The 15855-nt window shown below is 45.8% G+C and overlaps 1 long non-coding RNA gene across 17 annotated transcripts in view; it reads left to right on the top strand.

The window, feature by feature from the left end:
• The window catches only part of LOC133248443 (uncharacterized), a 42016-nt gene that overhangs the window by 1744 nt on the left and 24417 nt on the right, over nucleotides 1-15855 (top strand). For 3 of the 17 annotated variants that reach the window (XR_009736716.1, XR_009736711.1, XR_009736707.1), the window contains exons 1-3: nucleotides 825-1599; nucleotides 2155-2194; nucleotides 15158-15297. This is a non-coding gene — a long non-coding RNA (uncharacterized LOC133248443). The other 14 variants (XR_009736720.1, XR_009736723.1, XR_009736722.1 and 11 more) reach the window with 14 other exon arrangements.

Raw genomic sequence — 15855 nt, 5'->3', positions numbered from 1 at the left:
CATAAATAGAAAAACAGAACACTTTATTCCCTTAACCTAAACCTATTTCTCTCCTAGTTCCCCATTTCACTATCCAGCACCATCAGCCACTTAAGAACTGCTTCTTTATTTCCTCTTGCTCCGTTCCTTACTTTCAATCCATCAGAAAATCCCCTTAATTCTCCAAAACCTATCTCAAACATTTCCCCTTCTATCTCCACTGCCACCCCTTAAACAGACCACCATCATCCTGCTCTGGGTTTCACTGAAGTCTCCTAGCTGGTCTCTCTCCACCTCTTCTGTAAATTGGATTAATTCCTCTGCACAAGTGCAGGCTGGGAGCTCTTTTCCATATCATATCCCTCCTGTCTGGACTTTCTCCGATTCTTGTACAAGCTTTTGAGGAGAAGCCTGGGTGACTCAAAGTTGAAGTTAGAGAGGTAGGCAGGGCCGGAGTAAATCATTGAGTCAACTGATTTACTGCGTGCCCACTGTGCTCGGGCACAACACCGAACGGCACAGTTCTGCCCTCTTAGGGCTTCCGCTCCAATATAATCCAAAGGAAAGGAGACCAGCGCTTTCCCGCCCCAACCAGGGGCAGGCACGGTGCTAACCGCTTTGACACCCGGCCGGCCTCCACCCCCTCCCACCGCCCCGTGACTCTGGGCTGGCCTCAGTTTGCCTCATCTGCAAAATGGGACGATAACTATTAGGCCCAGATCTTGGCGCGCCCCCTGGGGTTACGGGGCGGGAATACCAGCCTGGGGCGGAGTTGCTCGCAATACCCGCCCCGCCCCATGGGTCACGTGGCCTGCGAGCGCGCGCGGGTTCCCGGCGCCAACCGCCGGCTGCCCCGCCCCGCCCCGCGGCCCGCCCCCGGCCCGCGCCCCGCCCCGGCCCGCTCCTCGGGAAGGGTGCAGCTTCTGCTGGTGCGAGCCCGGCCAGACTGCTGAACAGCCGGGGGCCAGTCAGGGCGGGTCAGTGACCGCCGTTTAGGGTAGGGGCGCTGGAGTCGTCGCGGGGCAGCGAGATAGGAGAACTACTGAACCGGGGGCTGCCAGAGCTGGGATGCCCGCCTGCCCGTGATGGGGAGGATGGGGCGGCACGACCCCCCACAGGCACACCACCACCATTTGTCTTGGTCTGAGGAGGGGGTCGCGGTCGGCTAGAGCCACGAGCACAGTGCCTGGCACTCAGCGAGCCCTCAAAGTGTCCCGGCCTTGACTGCAGGCCCCCGAGCGGAGAGAAAACAGGACAGGAAGTGCCAGCTGGACTGACAAGAAGCTAACTGCCATTGTTAGGTATCCAGGCTGGCCAGGCGGGGTCGCCACCCCATCCTTCCCCTGAGGCGCACGGAGCAGTCGTGTGTCCTAGGAGGTCGTGAGAGGCAGCGCTGGGGTGCGAACCCCGGGCTGTTTTTGTCTCTTGCCCGCTGCGCTGGGCTGAGGAAAACGCGTACTCGAACCAGGCTTTGAAATTTGAGAAGGGTTGGATGGTTGCAGATAACCGAGCGAGCTCTGCCCTGGTTCTCTGTGAGACCTTGGGAAGACGTTTGATCTCTGTAAGCCACACTTTGCTCTGACGTGAAAACGGCTGGACTTAGGAAGACATAACTAGTATGTGAGTAGTGCTTTGCAAAAGATAGAGCACTTTCAGATACGTTGTCAGAGATAATTCCTCACAACGCACTGAGGAAGCGTTTTATTAGCCTCCCTATATAGATGGAGAAATTGTGTCCTAGAGACGGTTATAAGATCAGGGAGCAGGGGCAGAGCCTTAATGTTGAATAAATCAAAGGTATGTAGGAATACTGCCTGGCTGAGCATAGAGCTCTGAAAAGCTCAAAGATGCTGTGACCTCATCTGAGTGCCTAGCTATTAGTTTAAAGCAGCTTTTTTGCGGAATCTGCTTGCCCCTTCCCAAGTCCCAACGACTGTGTCCCAGCAAACAAGATCACCAGGCTCCAGCAGTTTTGACTCTTACTATTTTTTAAACATTTCTTGATTTGGGCTGGATCAACTACGAGGAGTCCTATAGGCAGAATCAAAAGTGGGAGGTAGCTAGAGAGGGGGTTGATTGAATTCTGAAAATTCCAGCTGACTATTTTGGGTTTTCTAAGTGAGCGTTCTTTTGAGGGTGTTGGTGATAGATAATTTTTGTCCTTCCTATTGACAGGTTCACCTCCTAGCAGATTACTGGAAGGCAAATGCAAAATGTAAGTAGGAATTTTGAAGTATCAGTTAAAGAACTGAAATCGTTTCTTTGTAGAATAATGGCAGTTAATTTGGTGGCACCACTTCCAGGTGTACAGTTAATTGATGGGTGCTTATCAAATGCCCATTTTTGAGGGGTGTATTTACTAATACATGTAGCAAGGTCTACGCAGCTGGCAGTTTATTATCATAGACACTGACAGGGACCCTAAGAGACGCTGTGTTTTTTTCAGTCCCCATCGGCCTGTGAAAGGGAGAGAGGCCAAGCGTTTTCTACCGTGATGTGTGTCAGGTGTTTCCAGGCTGCCTGTTCTCATTGATCCTGTAACTTTGTTTTTCCCCACAACAAACTTAAAAGGCCGGAGGGGTTTTTATCCTTTTTAGAAATGAGAGTGAAGCGTAGAAAAGTTAAGTAAATCAGCCTTGTTGGTGCTGAAAAAGCTTTTCACTAAACCACACTTTTCCCATTGTTGATCAATCCAGGTTCAGAGTCTGTGAATATTTAATAAACAGCTCCTTAGGCCCGGTGCCTTTGAGTATTTTATTTAATCCTCATGACAACCCACCATGGTTTTTGCTCATTTCAGCTGATCACCTTGAAATCAACTAGGAAACCTTAAAAAAAAAAAAAAGCCCAATCCCTCCTGCAGGGAAGGGGATAAACATTTATAAATCCATGGTGATGTTCTAGCCCCTCTTTCTAAATGTGATGTGGTGCTGTGGGGACACATGAAGTAAGTAATTCCTTTAACGCAATCCTGACATTTCAAAAAGGGAGATGCAAAACAGGTGTGGGCCTTATCTAAAAAATTGAATAGCAGGAGCATATTCTTCCACTGACCACAATTAAATCTGAAAATGTCACTGGTTTCCTATGATAAGTGCACTCAATAGTGATTAGTGAGACTAACCACTATTGTGACACTTGGACCAATTCAGTTCAGTTGCTCAGTCATGTCTGACTCTTTGTGACCCCATGGACTACAGCAGACCAGGCTTCCCTGTCCATCATCAACTCCCAGAGCCTACTCAAACTCATGTCCATCGAGTCGGTGATGCCATCCCACCATCTCATCCTCTGTCATCCCCTTCTCCTCCTGCCTTCAATCTTTCTAAGCATCAGGGTCTTTTTCAGTGAGTCAGTTCTTCGCATCAGGTGGCCAAAGTATTGGAGCTTCTGCTTCAACATCAGTCCTTCCAATGAATATTCAGGACTGATGCCCATTAGGATAGACTGTTTGGATCTCCTTGCAGTCCAGGGGACTCGCAAGAGTCTTCTCCAACACCACAGTTCAAAAATATCAATTCTTCAGCATTCAGGTTTCTTTATGGTCCAACTCTCACATCCATACGTGACTACTGGAAAAACCATAGCTTTGATTAGATGGACCTCTGTCGGCAAAGTAATGTCTCTGCTTTTTAATATGCTGTCTCGGTTGGTCATAACTTTCCTTCCAAGGAGCAAGTGTCTTTTAATTTCATGGCTGCAATCACCATCTGCAGTGATTTTGGAACCCAAGAAAATGAAGTCTCTTACTGTTTCCATTGTTTCCCTTCTATTTGCCATGAAGTGATGGGACCAGATGCCTTGATCTCAGTGTTTTAAATGTTGAGTTTTAAGCCAACTTTTTCACTCTCCACTTTCATCAAGAGGCTCTTTATAAGGGTGGTGTCATCTGCATATCTGAGGTTATTGATATTTCTCCCTGCAATCTTGATTCCAGCTTGTGCTTCATCCAGCCATGCATTTTGCATGATGTAGTCGGCATATGAGTTAAATAAGCAGGGTGACAATATACAGCCTTGTCGTACTCCTTTCCCGATTTGGAACCATGCGGTTCTAACTGTTGCTTCTTGACCTGCAATCAGATTTCTCAGGAGGCAGGTAAGATGTTCTCAGGTGCTGCAGTTCATGGGGTCACAAGAGTCGGATGTGACGTAGGGACTGAACAACAGCACCAGCAACAACGCCTTCAAGGTCCACCCGTACTGTTGCAAATGGCAGGATTTTTTTTTTTAGTGACTAGATCATATTCAGTTGTATCTTCTGTGCTCAGTCCTGTCTGACTCTGTGACCTCATGGACTATAGCCCACCAGGCTCCTCTGTCTATGGGATTTTTCAGGCGAGAATACTGGAGTGGGTTGCCATTCCCTACTCCAGGGGATCTTCCCGATCCAGGGATCCAACCTGAGTCTCTCTTGTCTCCTGCATTGGCAAGCACGTTCTCGCCACTGCACCACCTGGGAAGCCCCTATTCAATTGTATACATTTAACATATTGTCTGTATTCATTTATCCGTCAGTGAATGGACACCCAGGTGGTTAATATATCTTCACTATTGTAAATATTGCTGCAGTGAACACAAGGGTGCAGATATCCTTTTGATTTAGGGTTCATTCCTTCAGATAGATACCCAGAAGTAGAATGACTGGTTCATATAGTTCTATTTTTAATTATTTTCGGAAACTCCATACTGTTTGCGTAGTGCCTGTACCAGATTTACATGTCCATAATAGTGGATAAGGATTCCCTTTTCTCCACATCCTCACAGACACTTGTTATTTCTTGTCTTTTTTGATAATAGTCACTCTAAAAGGTGTGAGGTGGTCTCTCACTATGGTTTTTATCTGTGTCTCCCTGATGATTAGTGGTGTTGAACACCTTTTCATGGGCCTGTCGGCCATCTGGTGGTCTTGGAAAAATGTCTTTTCAGATCCTCTGCCTATTTTTTAATTGGATTGTTGGCTGTTTGTTTTGCTGTTGAGTTATATGAATTCTTTATATATTTTGGATATTAAATCTTATCAAAGATATGATTTGCAAATATTTTTTCCCATTTGGTAGGTTGCCTTTTCATTTTGCAGATTGTTTCCTTTGCTGAGTAGAAGCTTTTTAGTTTGATGGATGTTTACTTTTGCTGTGTTTGTTTGGTTTTTTGAATAGCAGTTTTTGTTGTATTTATGATTTACAGATATTTACACATATTCTCTTCATATGGCTTGTTCTCTCATCGTTTTTGCAAGGCAAGTTTTAAATCTTGATAAAGTCCAGTTTATCATTTTTAAAGAGGTATATCTAGGAATTCTTTGCCTAACCCAAAGTTACAAATATTTTCTCTATGTTTTCTTCCATGAGTCTTTTTCTAAAAAAGATGAATTTATTTATTTTTGGCTGCTGGGTCTTTGTTGCTGCATTTGGTTACTCTTCAGTTGCCCAGAGCGGGTGCCACTCTAGTCGGGGTGCACGAGCTGCTCATTTTGGTGACTTCTGTTGTGGAGCACAGCCTCTAGGGCACGTGGCTCAGTAGTTGTGGTGCATGGGCTTAGTTGCCCCTTGGCATGTAGGATCTTCCCAGGCCAGGGATTGAGCCTGGGTCCCCTATAGACAGGTGGATTCTTTTCCACTGAGCCACCAAGGAAGTCCATGTTCTTGAATCTTCCTGCATCTCAGTTTTCTCATGTGAAAACTGGAGTACTAACAGAACTTACCTTGCTGGGATTTTGTGAGTGTTGGGTGAGGCAATGTATGTGAAAGCTTAGCGGTACCTGGCAAGTGCGAGTTCCCAAGAACTTTTGGCTGCAAATGTTCCCACTGACCAGAATAACCCAGCCAGTGGGAACCAGGGCTTAAACGGGTCAACAGGGTTGAAACAAATAATAAACAGGAAAAGTATTGGTTAGAGACAGGGTTCTGGAGCACATCGACACAGGGCAGTGTGCCGGAAAGTGGTGGTCAGGACCTCTTTGAGGAGGTGATGCCGTCCCCGAGAGCTGCATGGTCAGCAGGTGCTCGTCACATGCTGGTGGGGGTGGAGGCAGGGCTGGCAGAGTGCACACGGCTGGAAGGCAGGCTAGCAAGGAATGTGGTGCTGCACAGTGGGGACAGCATGTGACCAAGAGCCCAAACGTGCTGTGACAGCAAGTGCTCTGTCCATCGAAGGAGGGAGTCTGTGCACCAGTTATCAGGGCAGCTTCCTGGAGGAGGAGGCCTTGAGCCACCATCAAGCACTTACAGTGTGTCCCTGGCCCTGTGCTGAGCCCCATGGCTGGTGTGGTCCCCCGCAGAGGAGACTTGCAGAAGAGCTGGGGAGTCCCCTGGGAAAGGCCAGCTGCCCCTGGACAGAGTCCAGCGGGGGTCCCTCGTCACTTTCGCCAGCCAGCTTGGTCCCTGCGAATCTCTGCCTGCAGGCTCAGAAACCTGCCTCAGCACCAGGAAGCTCTTCTGGTTCTCACGCCCCGGGTGCCACAAGCAAGGGCGTGGGCCTGATGGACACATGCTAGTTAATGTATTTGCCTGGAGAAGTAGAGGACTATTTCAGCCGCATGGCCAGGGGCCAGGAGTGGGGCAGTCCCACATCTGGGACCACACCCCGGGAGGTGGTTGGCATGGAGAGTCTGGATATCCCTGGGCTGACCCTTTGCCAGGGCTGGGACGTGTGTCTGCAATGGCCTGTCTTCTCTCAAAGCCATTGCTGATGGGCCCTTCTGATGGGGTAGCAGCGACGTTGGGGACGTCAGTGTAGGCGTGGCAACTGTGCTGTTTCTTTGTGATGATTTTGTATCTTTGAGCTGATCCATTAGAGGACAATCAATTTCACGTTTCCTTTTTTAACCTGAGTGGGAGAAGCTTAATATTTTCCCCATAGACTGACATTAGGGACCTCGCAAGAATCCCACTTTATTCACTTGTAAAATGAGGATTATGGTCCTCACTTCTGGGAGAGCTGGAACTGTGCTGTCTACAGTAGCATTTCCCTTTCAATTCACTAAAATTAAAGAACAATTCAGTCCCCCAGTTGTAGGAACTGCCTTTCCAGTGCTCAGTTGCCACATGTGGCTAGTGGCTCAGTGTAGGACAGACTTATATTTTAGGGTTAGGGCCAAGGTCTGCACCATCACAGAACATCCTTACCAGAGAGTTCAGTGAAACGCTGTGTGTCACACACGCTGCACAGTGTGACGTTTGGTGTTTGCTGGCGTCAATGGCCTGGCAGTGGGGGAGGCTAGGGAAGATGTGGCCTCTGGCCAGGAGTCTTCTCTGGGGTGAGGTGAGATGCGGTGAGTCCAGTTCGATGAGTACCCTCACTCCCACACAGGAAACCAAGCATTCCCACCACCCCAGGGAGTTTACCGATAGGTGCCTTCACGGTCAGGCCATACTCTACCCCCGTCTGGCCCTCGGCAACCACTGTTCTGATTTTTGCTACTAATGGACTAGCTTTGCCTTTTCTAGAATCTCACATAAATGTAATACAGTATATGCTTTTAAATTTGGCTTTTTTCATGCAGCATTGCGTTCTTTCGAGGCTCATCCTCCTTGTTGCATGAGTGAGGTTGCTTCTTTGCTGGGCAGTGTCCTGGTGGCTGAGCGTCCATCCACCTGGTTGCTTTCAGTTCGGGGCTGTTAGGAATAAAGCTGCTGGGAACGTGCATGCGCAGTTCTCCGCATGGACAAATGTTTGGGGTAAATACTTGGGAATTTCATAGAATTCCTGGGTCTTAGAATACTGGTGTGATTGAATTTATAAAAAACTCTCAAACTGTCTTCCAGAGTTTGGCATTTTAAACATTGAATGGCACGCTGGGAGAATTTTAGTAGTTCGGTGTTCTTACCAACACTTGGTATTGACAGCCTTTTCAATTTGAGCCATTTTAGTGGGTGTATATCTTGTGGTTTTGGTATCTTGTGGTTTTAGTTTGCATTTCTCTGAAGACTAATGATGTTAATAAGCACTTTTCATTTGCTTATTGTCATTCACATATCTTATCATGTGAAGTGTGTGCTTAAATCTTATTGCCTATTTTTTAATTGGGTTATCTGTCTTCTTACTATTAAGTTGTAGGGGTTCTTTATTCTAGATGCTGGTCTTTTTTTTAGTGTATCAAGTATGTGTATTGTGAATATTTTCCCAGGTTGTGGGCTGTTCACATTTTCTTAGCGGTGTTTTATGAGTATTAAACTGTGTTTTACTCAATAAAAAAATTTTTTTATGGGTCATGATTTTTGCATACTAAGAAATCTTTGCCTCTCCAGATTTGCAGAGATTTTTTTTTTTTTTACTATGTTTCCTTCCAGAAAATTCAGTAGTTGTAGCTTTAACTTTTCAGTTCAGTTCAGTTCAGTCACTGAGTCGTGTCCAACTCTTTGCAACCCAGTGAACCGCAGCACGCCAGGCCTCACTGTCCATCACCAACTCCTGGAGTCTACCCAAACACATGTCCATTGAGTCAGTGATGCCATCCCACCATCTCATCCTCTGTCATCCCCTTCTCCTCCCACCTTCAATCTTTCCCAGCATCAGGGTCTTTTCAAAGGACTCAGCTTTTCGCATCAGGTGGCCAAAGTATTGGAGTTTCAGCTTCAACATCAGTCCTTCCAATGAACACTCAGGACTTATCTCCTTTAGGATGGACTGGTTTGATCTGCTTGTAGTCCAAGGGACTCTCAAGAGTCTTCTCCAACACCACAGTTCAAAAGCATCAATTCTTTGGCGCTCAGCTTTCTTTATAGTCCAACTCTCACATCCATACATGACCACTGGCAAAACCATATCCTTGACTAGATGGACCTTTGTTGGCAAAGTAATGTCTCTGCTTTTTAATATACTGTCTAGGTTGGTTATAACTTTCCTTTCAAGGAGCAAGTGTCTTTTAATTTCATGGCTGCAATCACCATCTGCAGTGATTTTGGAGCCCCCAAAAACAAAGTCTGACACTGTTTCCACTGTTTCCCCATCTATCTGCCATGAAGTGATGGGACCAGATGCTGTGATCTTAGTTTTCTGAATGCTGAGTTTTAAGCCAATTTTTTCACTCTCCTCTTTCACTTTCATCAAGAGGCTCTTTAGTTCTTCTTCACTTTCTGCCATACGGGTGGTGTCATCTACATATCTGAGGTTATTGATATTTCTCCTGGCAATCTTGATTCCAGCTTGTGTTTCTTCCAGTCCAGCGTTTCTCATGATGTACTCTGCATATAAGTTAAATAAACAGGGTGACAATATACAGCCTTGACGTACTCCTTTTCCTATTTGGAACCAGTCTGTTGTTCCATGTCCAGTTCTAACTGTTGCTTCCTGACCTGCATGCAGGCTTCTCAAGAGGCAGGTCAGGTGGTCTGGTATTCCCATCTCTTTAAGAATTTTCCACAGTTCATTGTGATCCACACAGTCAAAGGCTTTAGTTTGTATATGGTTTGATGTGTAAATCAGGTTTTTTTTGGTGTTTTACTTATAACTGCTTGTTTCACTATCATTTACTTAAAAGATTATTCTTTCACTGTCAAATTACCTTGGTGCCTTTGGTGTGCATAAGTTGTCCGTGAATATGTGGGTCTCATTTTCTTTCATTATTTTATTTCACTGCCCCGGGTCTTAGTTGCAGCTATAGAAACTCTTAGTTGCAGTGTGTGGGATCTAGTTCTCTGACTAGGGATTGAACTTCAGCCCCATGCATTGGGAGCACAGAGTCTTAGCCACTGGCTCAACAGGGGAGTCCCTGACTCCTTTGCATTTCTATATGCATTTTAAGATCAGCATGTCAATTTCTTCTAAAAAAAAAAGTACATTTTCTTGATAGGGATTGCACTGAATCTGTAGATTAGTTGGAGAGTAGTATAGGCGTACCTCAGATATATTGACAGTTTGTTTTCAGACCACCGCAGGAAAGCAAGTATTGCCATAAAGTGAGTTACATGAATTTGTTTATTTCCTAGTGCTTAACTCTTAAAATTAAGAGTTATGTTTACACTGTCCTATAGTTTATTACATGTGCAATAGCATTATGGCTAAAAAACAATGTACATATCTTTTAATTTTAAAATTGTGAGACTTCTCTCATGGTCCCATGGTTAAGAATTTGACTGTTAATGCAGGAGACACGGGTTCGATCCCTGATCTGGGAAGATCCCACATTGCCTTGGAGCAGCAAAGCCCACGCACTGCGTGTACTCAAGCCTGCTCACCTACAGCCTGTGCTTTGCAATGAAGTGTAGCCCCCGCTCACGACAAGAGAAAGCCCATACACAGCAGAAAAAAGACCCAGCGCAGCCAAAAATAAATAAGTAAATCATTTAAAAATACTATTGTTAGATTATACTATTGTATACAATTATACTATTGCTAAAAATGCTAACCATCTAAGCCTTCAGTGAGTTGTAACCATTTTGCTGGTGGAGATGTTGATCAGGGTGGTTGGGGTGACTGGTTATTTCTTAAAATTGACAACAGTGAAGTTTGAATCATCAAGTGACTCTTCCTTTCCCAGATGCTTTCTCTGTAGCATGCACAGCTGTTTGGTAGCATTTTACCCCCAGTAGAATTTCCTTCAAAGTTGGGGTCGGTCCTCTCAAGCCCTGCCACTGTTATCACCTAGGTTTCTGTAATCTTCTACCCCACTGTTGCCCAACAGTCTTCACAGCATCCTCACTAAGAGTAGGCTCCATCTCAAGAAACGACTTTCTTTGCTTATGTATGAGAAGCAACTCCTCACCCAAATTTTATCATGAGGTGGCAGCAATTCAGTCACTTCTTCAGGTGCCACTTCTCATTCTCTTGCTGTTTCCACCACCTCTGCAGTTACTTCCTCTCACTGAAGTCTTTTTTTTTTAATTAAAAAAATAATTTATTTATTTTTGGCTGTTCTAGGTCTTTGTTGCTGCATGGGCTTCTCTCTACTTGCGGTGAGCAGGTGCTACTCTCCACTTGTGGTGCTCGGGCCTCTCATTGCTGTGGCTTCTCTTGTGGAGCACAGGCTCTAGGGAGCTCGGGCTTCAGTAGCTGTGGCTCCTGGGTTCTAGAGCACAGGTTTAATAGCTGTATCACACAGGCTTAATTGCTCCATGGCTTGTGGGATCTTCCCGGATCAGGGATTGCACCGATGTCCCCTGCACTGGCAGGCGAATTCTTTACCACTGAGTCACCAGGGAAGCCCTCCACTGAAGTCTTGAATGCCTCAGAGTCATCCACAAGGGTTGGAATCATCTTCCAAACTCCTGTTAATACCTCTTGCCTTGAATCTGTTGGCAGCTAGAGTGGTGAATCCTTTCCAGAAGGCTTTCGGCTGATTTTGCCTGGATCCATCAGAGAAATATCACTATCTGTGGAAGCTATAACCTTATGAAATGTGTTTCCTAAAAATAAGACTTGAAAGTAGGAGTTACTCCTTGACCCGCAGGCTGCAGAAGGGATGTCAGCAGGCATGAGGACAATAGTAATCTCATTACATCTCTGCCAGAGCTCTGGGGGACCAGGTGCATTGTCAAGAAGCAGCACTATTTTGAAAGAGATCTTCTTTTCTTTGCAGTATGTCAACAGTGGGCTTAAAATATTCAGTAAACAACATTTATACAGGAGTACTATCATCCAGGCTTTGTTTTTCCATTTATAGAACCCAGGCAGAGTAGATTTAGCCTAATTATCAAGTGTCCTAAAATATTCAGAATGGCAAACGAGCCCAGGCTTCAACTTCAAGTCATCAGTTCTGTTATTCCCTAAGAAGGGAGTCAGCCTGTCCTTTGAAGATGTGAAGCCAGGCATTGCACTGACTTCTCTTTAGTTATGAAAACCCTATATAGTGTCTTCATTTGTTATTGTTATTCAGTCGCTCAGTCGTCTCCGACTGTTTGCGACCGCATGGACTGCAGCACGCCAAGGCCTCCCTGTCCTTCACTACCTCCCGGAGTTTACTCAAACTCATGTCCATTGAGTCGGTGATGCCATCCAACCATCTCATCCTCTGTTGTCCCCTTCTCCTCCCGCCTTCAGTCTTTTCCAGTATCAGGGTCTTTTCTAATGAGTCAGCTCTTCACATCTTCATTTGTTTTATCTGCATCGAAAATGTTTGGTGCAACCACTGCTGTTAATTATCTTAGCTAGATCTTCTGGACAACTTGCTGCAGCTTCTTCATCAGCACTTGGTATTTCACCTCGTACTTCTGTGTCACGGATGTGGTTTCTTAAACCTCATGAACCAGTCTCTGCTGGCCTCAGATTTTTCTTCTGCAGCTTCATCACCTCTCTCAGCCTTCCTAGATTAAAGAGGTAGGGCCTTCTCTGGATTAGGCTTTGGCTTAAGGGACTGTTGGGGCTGGTTTGATCTTCTTTCCAGATCACTAAAAGTTTGTTTTCCACATCAACAGTAAGGCTGTTTTGCTGTCTTATCATTTATGTGTTCATTGGAGTAGCAACGTTAAGTTCCCTCAAGTATTTTTCCTTTGCGCTCACAACTTAATCTGTTTGGTGCAAGAGGCCAGCTTTCAGCCCAGTCTTAGCTTTTGACATATCTTGCTCACTAAGCTCCATCATTTCTGGCTTTTGCTTTAAAGGGAGAGATGTGTGACTCTTCCTTTCACCTGAACATTTAGAGGCCATCATAGGGTTATTAATTGGCCCAGTTTCAGTATTGTTTTGTCTCAAGGAATGGGGAGGCCTGAGGAGAGGGAGAGAGATGAGGGGATGGCCAGTCAGTGGAGCAGTCAGACCACGCACATTTATGGATTCAGTTCGCCATCTTAGATGGGCATAGTTCTTAGTTTCCCAAGACAATTTTAATAGTAACATCAAAGACCACTGATCATAGATCACCATTTTGTTCTTTAGTCGCTACTACTACTACTACTACTACTAAGTCACTTCAGTCGTGTCCGACTCTGTGCGACCCCATAGATGGCAGCCCACCAGGCTCCCCAGTCCCTGGGATTCTCCAAGCAAGAACACTGGAGTGGGCTGCCATTTCCTTCTCCAATGCATGAAAGTGAAAAGTGAAAGTGAAGTCGCTTAGTCGTGTCCGACTCTTAGCGACCCCATGGACTGCAGCCTACCAGGCTCCTCCATCCATGGGACTCTCCAGGCAAAAGTACTGGAGTGGGGTGCCATTGCCTTCTCCGCTTTAGTTGCTAAGTCGTGTCCAACTCTTTGCTACCCCATGGACTACAGCACGCCAGGCTCCTCTGTCCTTCACTATCTCCCAGGGTTTGCTCAAATTCATGTCCCTTGAGGCAGCAGTGCTATCTAACCATCTCATCCTCTGCCACCCCTTCTCCTTTTGCCTTCAGTCTTTTCCAGCATCAGGGTCTTTTCCAGTGAGTCGGCTCTTTGCATCAGGTGGCCAAAGTTTGGAGCTTTAGCTTCAGTCTCAGCATCAGTCCTTCCAATGGATATTCAGAGTTGATTTCCTTTCAGATTGACTCATTTGGTCTGCATGCTGTCCACAGGACTCTCAAGAGTCTTCTCCAGCACCACAATTCAAAAGCATCAATTCTTTGGTGCTCAGCCTTCCTTACGGTCCAGCTCTCACATCCATACATGACTGCTGGAAGAACCACAGCTTTGACTGTACAGGCCTTTGTTGGCAAAGAGACGTCTTTGCTTTTTAATACCGTTTGTCATAGCTTTCCTTCCAAGGAGCAAGCATCTTTTAAATTTCATGGCTGCAGTCACCATTGTCTGCAGTGATTTTGGAACCGAAGAAAATAAAATGTTACTGCTTCTGCTTTCCCCCCTTCTATTTGCTATAGCAAATATAATAATGAAAAAGTTTGAAATATTGGGAGAATTACCAAAATGTGACACAGAAATGAAGTGAGCAAATATCATTGGAAAACTGGCGTTGGTAGACTTGCTTGATGTAGGGATTACACAAATCTTGCTTGTAAAAAAAAAGTGAGTATCTGCAAAGTGCAATAAAGTGAGGCACAATAAAACAAGGTATGTCCGCACTTTCTTAACAATATGTGGTCTTCCCAGTCTTCTGATCCATGAACAAGGATGTCCTTTTATTTCTTTAGGTCTTTCATTTCTTTCAGTGATGTTCTGTAGTTTTCAGTGTACAATTGTGCATGTCTTTTGTTAAATTTATTCTTAAACATTTTATCCTTTTTGATGCTGGCCTGTGCGCTCCTTGAACAGCATGACTACGTCCTGAACTTAACACTTTGGGAAACTGTCTAGAGATCAGGTTCCCTGGTTGGAGAACCCTGGAACTTAAGTTTATTATTCCTTAGTTTTTGTCCCTTCAGTTTTTAGTCTGTGTTTTGGATTTGTTTGGAATACAGCCTTGTGTCGTCAGCCGTCACCGGGGCTTCTCTGCAGTGAGAGAAAGGATGCCGGGGAAGGCAGGGCTGGAGTCCAGCAGCCTTTGGCTCGCTCTGGCTGTAGGACCTTGCACACACACCCAAGCTGCAGTCTTCTCATTTGTCAGCTTTTGGAGCTGGTTTTGAGGATTCAGTGAGCTAGTAAATGAAAAAGCACCTGGATACTGCTGCACCCATTTCCTAGACTGATGTCCGAGAAACAGCCCAATTGGAAACTTGGGGCTCCTTTTAGACCTTTTGATTGTGGTAATTTTCAATACACAGAAACACTGGAATCACCTTCTTGCATCCCTGGCTGTGTATTAATTCAATCTTTCCTCTCCCTAGCACTGCCTCTGGCCTGGGCGAGGACAGCTTGTGTCCTCCTCCCCATTTAATTATTTCTGTCCCCACTTCCTCCTTGCAAAATTGCGAATGTTAACACTTCAATCCAGCTGTATTTGGCCAAAGAGGCTAGGGTTACCTAGGCTGGGAATCCACTGCTTGGAAATGGATGGAATTCTAAGTATCTTCCTTGTTGGGCGCTCAGATCTACCCTGGGTCTCTAGTTGGGACCACACTGGGGACCTTTCTGTAACAGGCACTCACATCTTCTCTCTGGTCTGTCATGGGGACCTGAAGCTGTTTTTTTCCCAGTAGGAACTGACTCTTCTCTTCAGGGGCGGAGACCGTCCTCACCTCTCTCCTTTGGATCCCATCCATCTCCCCCACAAAGCTGTGGATAGTCCCCACAAAGGAAAGTTTAAGTGCTGTCCTCCCCAGAAACTTCCCAATAGCCAGAAGCTTTTACTCCTACTTCCTCTGTTCCCTGCTTACAATGCTTAAGACTTTCCACTTTATCTTGTTTAAGCATCATTCTGTCTTTTCTTCTAGATCACTAGCTGGCTAGCCTGAGGGCAAAGCTGCACCGCATCCACGTGTGTTGTCCGGCCTGGCACAGAACGTAGGCGCTGCGTGTATGTCTGCTGGACCACTGACCTGAGGCAGGTGGACACTGGCTAACATTTTCTGGGGTGGGTGCTTGAGTGTGCTGGTCCACCTCACATGGACATACTGGTTATTTTTGCTGAGACCAAGTAAACTAGTGGAAAGGCCAAACAGGAGTTTGAATTAAGGTACTTGAAGAGGGTCTTCTTTCCTTAGCCTTTAGCAGATGATCGAGTCAATGTAAATTAAAGCTCTATTAGAGTAACAAGGAAGACCTGCCAAATGCTGCCAGAGCAGCTCACTCCAGGGTCCTTCTGACTTTTCAAACTTGTCCACAGTGGGTGTAATATTCTGTAGAGGAAGGGCCGGTTCCCCTTCTGTTCTTCAACACCCATCTCAGTACCAGACTCTGTGCTAGTCTCTCTCAGCCTTCCCATTGTGGGTTTTATTTCCAGAGTGTCTTTTCCTACAGCCTCATCCCCCCAGGACTTCTTGGCTGGCAGTCAGCAAAATAAAGTGTGTTTCACAGAGAACAGGGCTGTATTGTTGCCCCAGCTTCCAGTGGAGCTACTTGTGACTTCAGCAGGTATGACTCCTCTTAGGTGGTCATTCTTACTCCTTTAAGATGAGGGTGACTGAATGAC

Source organism: Bos javanicus, chromosome 5, assembly GCF_032452875.1.
Source record: "Bos javanicus breed banteng chromosome 5, ARS-OSU_banteng_1.0, whole genome shotgun sequence".
NCBI lineage: Eukaryota > Metazoa > Chordata > Mammalia > Artiodactyla > Bovidae > Bos > Bos javanicus.
The sequence above is the reverse complement of the archived record's forward strand: the minus strand, read 5'-3'. Positions and strand labels throughout refer to the sequence as shown.